The sequence below is a fragment of the Pipistrellus kuhlii genome, unplaced genomic scaffold (assembly GCF_014108245.1).
Source record: "Pipistrellus kuhlii isolate mPipKuh1 unplaced genomic scaffold, mPipKuh1.p scaffold_m20_p_19, whole genome shotgun sequence".
NCBI classification, from domain to species: domain Eukaryota; kingdom Metazoa; phylum Chordata; class Mammalia; order Chiroptera; family Vespertilionidae; genus Pipistrellus; species Pipistrellus kuhlii.
Window position 1 is genome coordinate 17,979,266 of NW_023425504.1, and position 9,708 is coordinate 17,988,973.

Below are 9,708 nucleotides of genomic sequence, written 5' to 3' on the forward strand. Positions count from 1 at the left end.
TTAATTATGGTGCCGACAGTCTTGGAAATCTCAAATTAACAGAATAATATTGGGAAGAAAAAAAAACCCTCTATGCAGACCAGCTCTATATAAAGCCAAATGGTTAGCCCTGGCCGGGTAGATGTTTGTTAGAGTGTCCTCTCAATATGCCAAGGTTATGGGTTAGAACTCTGGTCAGGGCACATGCAAGAAGCAACCAATGAATTCATAAATAAGTTGAACATCAGATCAATGTTTCTCTCTCTAAAATAAAAAATATTTTTAAATTTTGATTTTAGAATTACTAGTTATTTAATATTTGTTATAAGCAAATTAGTGATTTTGCAGAAAAAGAAAACTAGATCCACTGACCTTCATCTAGCCTTACTTACCTTGAGTTTTATTTTGGTTACAGTTAGACCAATATTGACCTGAGTATGGATTTATGCAACTCTGAAGGCCTTTTAGAGTTCTAAGACTGCTACATGACTTCTCTTTCAGTCTTTTATGCCAGTTACTTAAAATTTTCAGATCTAAAAGAGTATTCAGAACTGTTAGTTATTATGAATTAGATAGGTTGATATTTCTAACTCTTAAATTCTATCGTTGTAGGTTAACTGCTCACATTTGACTGAAGCTTTGGCTCTTTCTAGAAGTGCAGGTCTGTCTGTACAATTTCAACTGATTGTTGTTTCACTATTATGAGTCTTCAAATACTTAATTCTTTCATTTCTGGATTGGAGTATAGTTTAATGACAATGAGCACTGTGGGGCTATTATGAACTCAGCAGTGAAAGGTCTGAAGATTGATTCTCATTACACATTTCAAAGAGTACTGAATGCAGGCAAGTTTTGTTGAAAAGTACAATCAAGGTATGGATGCATATAACCGAATAACAGATCTCAGGGGAAAGGGAGGGGACAGGAAGAGACTAACCAAAACACATCCTACCTTATAAAATAGTAATATGCAAATTAACCATCACTCCGCTCAAGCCATGCCCACCAGCCAGTCAGAATGAGTATGCAAATTAACCCCAACCAAGATGGCTGCAGCCACAGAGAGCAGTTGAGAGGCTTGGGTTTCCCTGGCAATAGAGGAAGCCAAGCTTTCCATATACCCTGGCCGGCCTAAGCCTCCACTCAAGGATACAAAGTTTCAATTATAGAAGGTAAATCCCAAGAAAAATGGCGGCAGCCACAGAGCTGGAGAGAACAGGCTAGGGTTTCCCCCAGCAATGGGGGAAGACAAGCTTTCCACCTGCCCTGGTTGGCTTAGGCCTCTGCTCAAGGCTACAAAGTTTCAATTGTAGAAGATAAATAAATCCCAGATACCAGGCCCTCCGCTTGGGTTGCCAGGGGGCGTGGCCAGCCTGCAAACCACCACAGGCTCCTCGTCCAGGCTGTCCCACACCCCAAGGGAACCCCCACCCTGATCCAGGACACCCTTCAGGGCAAACCAGCTGGCCCCCACCCATGCACCAGGCCTCTATCCTATCTAATAAAAGAGTAATATGCAGATTGACCATCACTCCAACACACAAGATGGCTGCCCCCATGTGGTCAAAGATCCTGCCCCCATGTGGACACAAGATGGCCACCACAAGATGGCAGCAGGGGAGGGCAGTTGGGAGGCACCAGGCTTGCAAGGGAGGGCAGTTAGAGGTGATCAACCCTGCAGGGGAGGGTAGCTAGGGGTGGCCACACCAGCAGAGGAGAGAAGTTGGGGGCAAATGGGCTGGCAGGGGAGAAGTTAGACATCAATCAGGCTGGCATGGGAGTGGTTAGGGGATGATCAGGCTGGCAGGCAGAAGTGGTTAGGGGCAATCAGGAAGGCAGGCAGGTGAGAAGTTGGGAGCCAGCAGTCCTGGATTGTGAGAGGGATGTCCGACTGCCTGTTTAGACCCGATGAGGCTTGCTGCATGAAATTTGTGCACGGGGTGGGGGCGGGGGTTCCTCAGCCCAGCCTGTACCCTCTCCAATCTGGTACCCCTTGAAGGCCTAAATGGGCAGTCGGACATCCCTCTCACAATCCAGGACTGCTGGCTCTCAACTGCTCTCTTGCCTGCCTTCCTGATTGCCCCTAACCACTCCCCTGCCAGCCTGATTGATGTCTAACTATTCCCCTGCCAGCCTGTCTTCCCCCAACTTCTTTCCTCTACCGCCTGGTCACCCCTAATTGCCCTCCCCTGAAGGCTTGATCATCTCCAACTGCCCTTCCTTGCAGGTCATCTTGTGGTGGCCATCTTGTGTTCACATGGGGGCAGCCATCTTGTGTGCTGGAGATGTTCAATCTGCATATTACTCTTTTATTAGATAGGATAGAGGCCTGGTGCATGGGTGGGGGCCAGCTGGTTTGCCCTGAAGGGTGTCCCAGATCAGGGTGGGAGTTCCCTTGGGGTATGGGGTGTGGGCAGCCTGGCGAGGGGCCTGTGGTGGTTTTCAGGCTGGCCACCTCCCCCTGACCCCCCAGCAACCCAAGCGGAGGCCCTGGTATCTGGGGTTTATTTACCTTCTATAATTGAAACTTTGTAGCCTTAAGCAGAGGCCTGGGCTGGCCAGGGTGTGTGGAAAGCTTGGCTTCCTCAATTGCCTGGGAAACCCAAGCCCCCTCCTGCTTTCTCTGTGGCCGCAGCCATCTTGATTGGGTTAATTTGCATACTTGATCTGATTGGCTGGTGGGCATGGCTTGGGGTGTAACGGAGTGGTGGTTAATTTGCATATTACTCTTTTATTAGATAGGATATGCTTAACCCATAGACAACAATACCATGGGGAAGGTCTGGGGTGGAGTGGGGGTTGTGTGGAAGGCAGAAAAGGGAGAAAATGGGAGACATCTATATAATATTGTCAACAACAGAAAAGTAGAGTCAGAGGGGGACATTCAGGGTGTTGCATTTTATGCCTTCACGTTCTGGTAGCAGGAGAAAATACACAGGACTAGATTAGCAACAAGTCATAAGGAAAGAAATGTGAGGATGACAGTCATTTAGAGAGCAATTTGATTTACAGATTACAACCATCTAGTTTTTTTGTGGATTCAGACCTGATCCCATACCATATTCCAGTGGCTTTCAAACTTTAGCCTGCATCAAAACCACTCGGAGAGTTTGTAAAAAAAGATTGCTGGGTCACACCTAGGTTTCTGATTCAGCAGATTCGAAATGGGGCCCAATAATTTGCATTTCTAACAAATTCCCAAGTAGTGCAGATGCTGCTGGTCCTTGGACAACATTTTGAGAACCATTAGGTACCCATATACCAAGCAGTTAGCCTACTGACTTCCCATAAGTATCACTTTTTTTAAAAAAAATTTCTGTCTTTATTTATTAAATAGAGATAATTCCACCTTGCTGTTACTTCTTTTTTTAAAAAACAAATCTTTATTGTTCATATTTTTACAAATGTTCCTCATTTCCACCCCCCTCCATTACTCCCCTCCACTAGGTTCCCACCCCATCCTCTACCCTTTCCCCACCCCCAATGTCCTCATCCATAGGTGTACAGTTTATGTTCAGTCTCTTCCCGCACCCCCATTCTCCCCTTTTCCCAGAAAATCAGCAGTTCACTCCCCTTCCATATCTCTGATTCTATTATATTCACCAGTTAATATTGTTCATCCAATTTTTTTAATTTCCTTGGTTTTTAGATTCACTTGTTGATAGTTACGTATTTGTTGTTCATAGTTTTTATCTTTACTTAATTTCTCTTCCTTAAGAACCCCCTTCAGCAATTCATGTAATTCTGGTTTGGCAGTGATGAACTCCTTTAACTTTTTTTTTATTTGTGAAGCTCTTTATCTGGCCTTTGATTCTGAGTGATAGCTTTGCTGGGTAGAGTATTTTTGGTTGTAGGTTCTTGCTATTCATCACCTTGAATATTTCTTGCCATTCCCGTCTGGCCTGCATGGTTTCTGTTGACAATCAGCTGACAATCATATGGGTGCTCCTTTATAGGTCACTACCTGCTTTTCTCTTGCTGCTTTTAATATTCTCTCTTTGTCTTTTGCTCTAGGAATTTTAATTATGATGTGTCTTGGTGTGGTCCTCCTTGGATTCCTTTAGTTTGGGGTTCTGTGCACTTCTTGGACTTGTAAGTCTTTTTCTTTCCCCAGGTGGGGGAAGTTTTCTGTCACTATTTCTTTCAGTATGTTTTCGGTATCTTGCTCTCTCTCATCTTCTGGGACCCCAATAATTCTGATGTTGGTTCGCTTGAAGTTGTCCCAGAGGCTTCTTACATTATCTTCAACTTTCTGGATTCTCTTGTCTTCTTGCCTCTGCAGAAGTGTGTCCTCTGGCTCTTTATGTTCCAAATCTTTGACTTGATTCTTGTGATCTTCCATTCTTTTTTTAGGATTCTGTATAATATTTTTTTATTTCAGACAATGTATTCTTTGTTTCTAGTTGATCCCTTTTCATATCCTCATAGGTATCATTTATTTTATCGGCCTTTTCTAGGAAATTCTTGAAAGACCTTATAAGCATGGTTTTGAACTCTGTATCCAGTTGCGTTTTGTCCTCCATTTCTTTTGTTTGTGATCTGTTTCCTTGTCTCGGCATATTCGCTGCTTCCCTGAGTTGGTAGGGTGGCTTTGTGTGCTAAGGTGTTCTATATGGTTCAGTGGGTCAGTCTCCCAGTTACCTGAGGTGGACACTCTTGGTGCACCTCTTTGTGGACTGTGTGTACAGCCTTGTTGTAGTTAAATCTTGATTGTTGTTGGTATCACCAGGAGGAACTGACTTCCAGGCCAATTGGCTATGAGGATCAGCTGTGTCTATGCCGGGAGACAGCCTTATTTGACTAGACTTGGAAAATTGTAAAGGCCTCTGTGCTCAGCTTGGATGGGGCGGAGTTTCAGGGTGGAGCCTATAGCCTTTGCTTCCATCAGCCACGCCCTATGAGGTTCCTGAGTCTCAGTGTTTCTCAGTGTCCTTTGGTACTCACTGCAAGCACCTCTGAGAGAAAGGCACTACCAGTCTAGGCTCTCCCCCAATGAGCCTGGAACTGGGGTTCAGTGCAGTTGGAAGTGGGGTTGGAAGTGGGGTTCAGAGCAGTCTAGAGCTTTTGTCTCCTTCCCACTAGGGCAATCCGGTGGTACAGTCAACAGTCTGTCCTCTGCGCGCAACTTGCACATCTCCGGGACTGCCTTTCTGCTCTCCTGAATTCCTGCCTTACAGCCCAGATTCCCTCTTTATGAGCCTGGGTCCCCGGGATCTGGCCTAGAACTGGGGTTCAGTGCACTGGGAGCTGGGGCTCAGTCCAGTCCAGAGGTTTTGCCTCCTTCCCGCTAAGGCAATCTAGCAGCAGAGTCAAATGTCTGTACTCTGTGCGCAATGTGCGCGCCTCCGGGACTGCCTTTCCCTGCTTCCCTGTTTCCACCTCAGAGCCCAGACTCCCTCCTTATGTGTGTGGGTCCCCAGGGTCTCGCCCAGAACTGGGGTTCAGTGCTGTCAGAACTGGGGTTCAGCACAGTCCAGAGCTTTTATCTCCTTCCCGCTAGGGAATGCCAGCCAGACTCTCAGCCACCCCTCCTCTGCGGCTCCATCCTCTCCGCATGCACAACGTGTCTCTGTACCTTAGGCTTTCACATCTCCTCTAATTTTCCTTCTGGTTTTCTCTTTCCTTCTAGTTGTAGAATTTCCAGTCAGTCAACTTTCCTGTAGTTCTGGATAATGTCCGTTTTGTATTTTTTTGAAATTGTTGTGTGAGGCTGTAGTTAGACATTTACCTATGCCGCCATCTTGGTTCCTCTGCTGTTACTTCTTCCATAAGTACCACTTTTATTCTAAAGTCTATAAGCAAACTACAATTTAAATAGTGAGAACCTAGTTTAAAAGTAACCTTAGATGATAGAATCAGTTTTGAGGGGGTTTATTTAACTTAATTGTCAAATAGGGGAAGAAGGAATAAAGTTGATTTTAATTTTCAGATGCCCATTATAATTCAGTATTGTGTTAAAATTCACACATTTATATAAAAATGTTCTTTTTAAAGATATATTTTTATTGATTTCAGACAGGAAGTGAGAAGGAGAGATAGAAACATCAATGATGAGAATAATTGATTGGCTGCCTCCTGCATGTCCCACACTGGGGATATGCCCACAAGCAAGGTACATGCCCTTGACCAGAATTGAACCTGGGACCCTTCAGTCCACAGGCCGAAGCTCTATCCATGGAGCCAAACCGTCTAGGGCTAAAAAATATTCTAATATGATATAGATCTATAAGGTAATTCAGGGAAAATGACATGTCTAGAATTTTCTCTCGATATGACAGCAAAAATAAAAAGGGAGGAGGAGTCCTCGAAAAAAACAGGATTGGCAAAATATATATATATTGTTGGGAGCCAGCAGAGTTGAGACGAGCAACTCAGTCTTAAGGAAATAGAATTAAGTTCCTTCTAGCAGAAGTTATGCGGTGCCCTGAGGGCTTGGCCAGAAGATAAGATTAACCTGGGGCTTAGCATCTCCTGTCTTCCTGCCTCTTCCCCTTCCTGACCCTCCCCTCCTAGATAGCCCAGCCTTGGAATGTTGCACCTTGGAATGTTAACATCTTTGCAACTTCCCCTTCCTGATCCTCCCCCATGGACACTGCCAGGGACCCCTCTGCATGGGCGGCCCTGGCCCCCTTTGTCTCTGCTGTATAAATACAGCCATTTCAGAGAATAAAACTGAGGCTTGATCAGAACCTTGTCTTGCCTTCATTCTTTCGCATTCCTTGTTTGTTTCATTCTCTTAGGTGGTTCCTGCTTGCCCCCGTTGTTGTCCCGAGGGTCGGGACAATATATTTTGTTGTTGTTGAAGCTGAATGACGTAGTTCATTATACTTTTGTGTGTTTGAAAATTTCTGAAGAAAAAGCTTTCAAAATTCACATCTTCATTGATATTCGTTGAAAGTATAGTTGACATGTAAGAAAAAAAATGAGGACTTTAAAACAAGGTCCTTATGGCCCTGGCCAGGTAGCTCCCTTGGTCAGAGCATCATTTTGATATACCAAGGTTATGGGTTTAATCCCTATTCTGGGCACATAAAAACAGATGAATGTATAAATATGTGGAACACCAATCTCTCTCTCTCAAATCAATGAAAAATATTCTTATGGTCATCTCAGATAACATAGACAAGGACTCATTAGTCATTATAATAGATGAGGCCTGAAATACAACTCTTAATTTAGGACTCTCCATTGTGGGCAAGAATGGGTAGGAGAAATAGCCAGTTGAAATACAAGGCAGTCCTCAGGTTATGTCGGACTTGACGTACGTTGTTTTGTAGTTACGTCACCATCTCCCATTTATTTATAATAAAAAGCTGAAACCGGTTTGGCTCAGTGGACAAAGCGTCGGCCTGCGCTCTGAAAGGTCCCAGGTTCGATTCTGGTCAAGGGCATGTACCTTGGTTGTGGGCACATCCCCAGTGGGGTGTGTGTGTGTGTGTGTGTGTGTGTGCAAGAGGCAGCTGGTCGATGTTTCTCTCTCATCGATGTTTCTAACTCTCTCCCTCTCTGTAAAAAGTCAATAAAGTATATTTTTAAAAAGTTCCATCATTTTGATGTATGTACATATGTGCTTTATGGCTTTTACTATTTATTTACTCAAGCAAAGGTCAGGAATTGTTCTTTTAAATTTTTATTTACTGTTTCACTTCACTACTGCTGTAATTCACTCCATGTGAATGACATAGGTGCTTATGTTGGTGAGTTCTGACTTATGGTGAAAATCGTGTTATTTTGCGCCATAGGAACAGATCTCTAATGTAACTCCAGGGCCTATTGTACCTACTTCTAAACTCTCTGCCTTTATTTCCTCCTTTTTTATCCCATCAGATTGCTTGCAGCTTCTGAAACTCTCTGGGTACTGCCTCTAGACTCACAAAAATCCTTCTTTACCACCTGCTTCAAAGGGGCAGTGGCTTTTAGGTCCCTTGCTTGGTTAAGGTTTGTTATAGTGACTAGAGGCTTGGTGCATGGATTCATGCATGGGTGGTATCCTTCTGTCTGGCCAGCATCCTCTCACAATCCAGGATCCCTTGGGGGATGTCGGACTGCTGGATCAGGCCAAAACTGGCAGACATTCCCCCTCTCCAGGGACATAGCAGTGCCAAAACAGCAGGTGGCTGGGGAGGAGCCCTGCTGCCACCACAGCTGTGCTTGCCTGCCATGAGCCAGGCTTCTGGCTGAACTGCGCTCCTGCTGTGGAAGCGCACTGACCACCAGGGGAGAGCTCCTGCATTGAGTGTCTGCCCCCTGGTGGTCAGTGCCCATAATGGTAACTGGTAGACCAGTTGTTCCAGTCTTAACAGTCACTTAGGCTTTTAAAAGCCTAAGCGACTGTTAAGACTGGAACAACTATGGTTCATATTTTTATATTTTAAAAACTGACTTTTTGCCCTAGCCGGTTTGGCTCAGTGGATGGGAGTGTCGGCCTGCAGACTGAGGGGTCCCAGGTTTGATTCTGGTCAAGGGCACATGTCTGGGTTGCAGGTTGTCCCCAGTGGGGGGTGTGCAGGAGGCAGCCAATGGTTCTGTCATCATTGATAATTCTTTCTCCCTCTTCCTCTCTCTGAAAGCAACAAAAAAATAAAAAACGCTGACTTTTCATGCATTTATAGAATTCTGTAAGTTAATGTGAAAATGGATGTCTCTTTTTTAAAATGATGACTTGATGTGTACCCTAATGCCTGGCACAATGGCATAAAGTGTATTTAAGCCCTAACCAGTTTGGCTCAGTGGGTAGAGCATCGGCCTACGGACTGAGGGTCCAAGATTCAATTCTGGTAAAGGGCATATACCTTGGTTGTGGGCATATCCCCAGTAGGGGGTGTTGCAGGAGGCAGCTGATGGATGTTTCCCTCTCATAGATGTTTCTAACTCTATCCCTCTCCCTTCCTCTCTGTAAAAATCAATAAAATATATATTTTTAAAAGTGTATTTAGGTTGTAATTTATTATTTTTAAAAGGGCTGTTCTATGTTTTGTCTGAAAAAGTACAACATACACAAAGTAATAAGATCATTTTAAAGAATAGTACTTTATTGAATACATTTTATTCACAGAAAAATAAGCTTTAATCTATGACTGCCAGATTATGCAGTGGAAAGTAATTTTCTTGTTTTCCATGCTGATGGAAAGGTTTCTACTATATGGGGAAGAAGCCATAAAATTATACTCACAAATATAGTACTCTATCTCAAAACATTTCACATGATTATTCACAACACTAATACAATGACATAATAATTAGCCATTCTTTCAGGTTAGATAAAGCATAACAGTAACAAAAAAATGCAAACACTTCTAACAAAAATTACATAAAAGCCTGTTACATCAAATAAAAAACACGAATTTGTAACTAAGTATACACAAAATGTCAAAATATACTTACACAATCTGCAAACTTTAGACTTCAAAATAGAATCTTACCACCCAAACATTAATGTAGTATTGTATAATTTGAAGATATAGGTATTTAAGATTGTCCTATTGTCTTAGTTATAAAGTGTCATTTAATGTGTAGCAACAGCCCTGGCCAGTTTGGCTAGGTGGATAAAGCACTGGCCTGTGGACTGAAGGGTCACGAGTTCGATTCCAGTCAGGGGCACATGCCTGGGTTGCCTGCTCGATCCCTAGTAGGGGGCATGCAGGAAGCAGCCGATCAATGAGACTCTCTCATCATTGATGTTTCTGTTTCTCCCTCTCTCAAATCAATAAAAAATATGTATATTAAAAA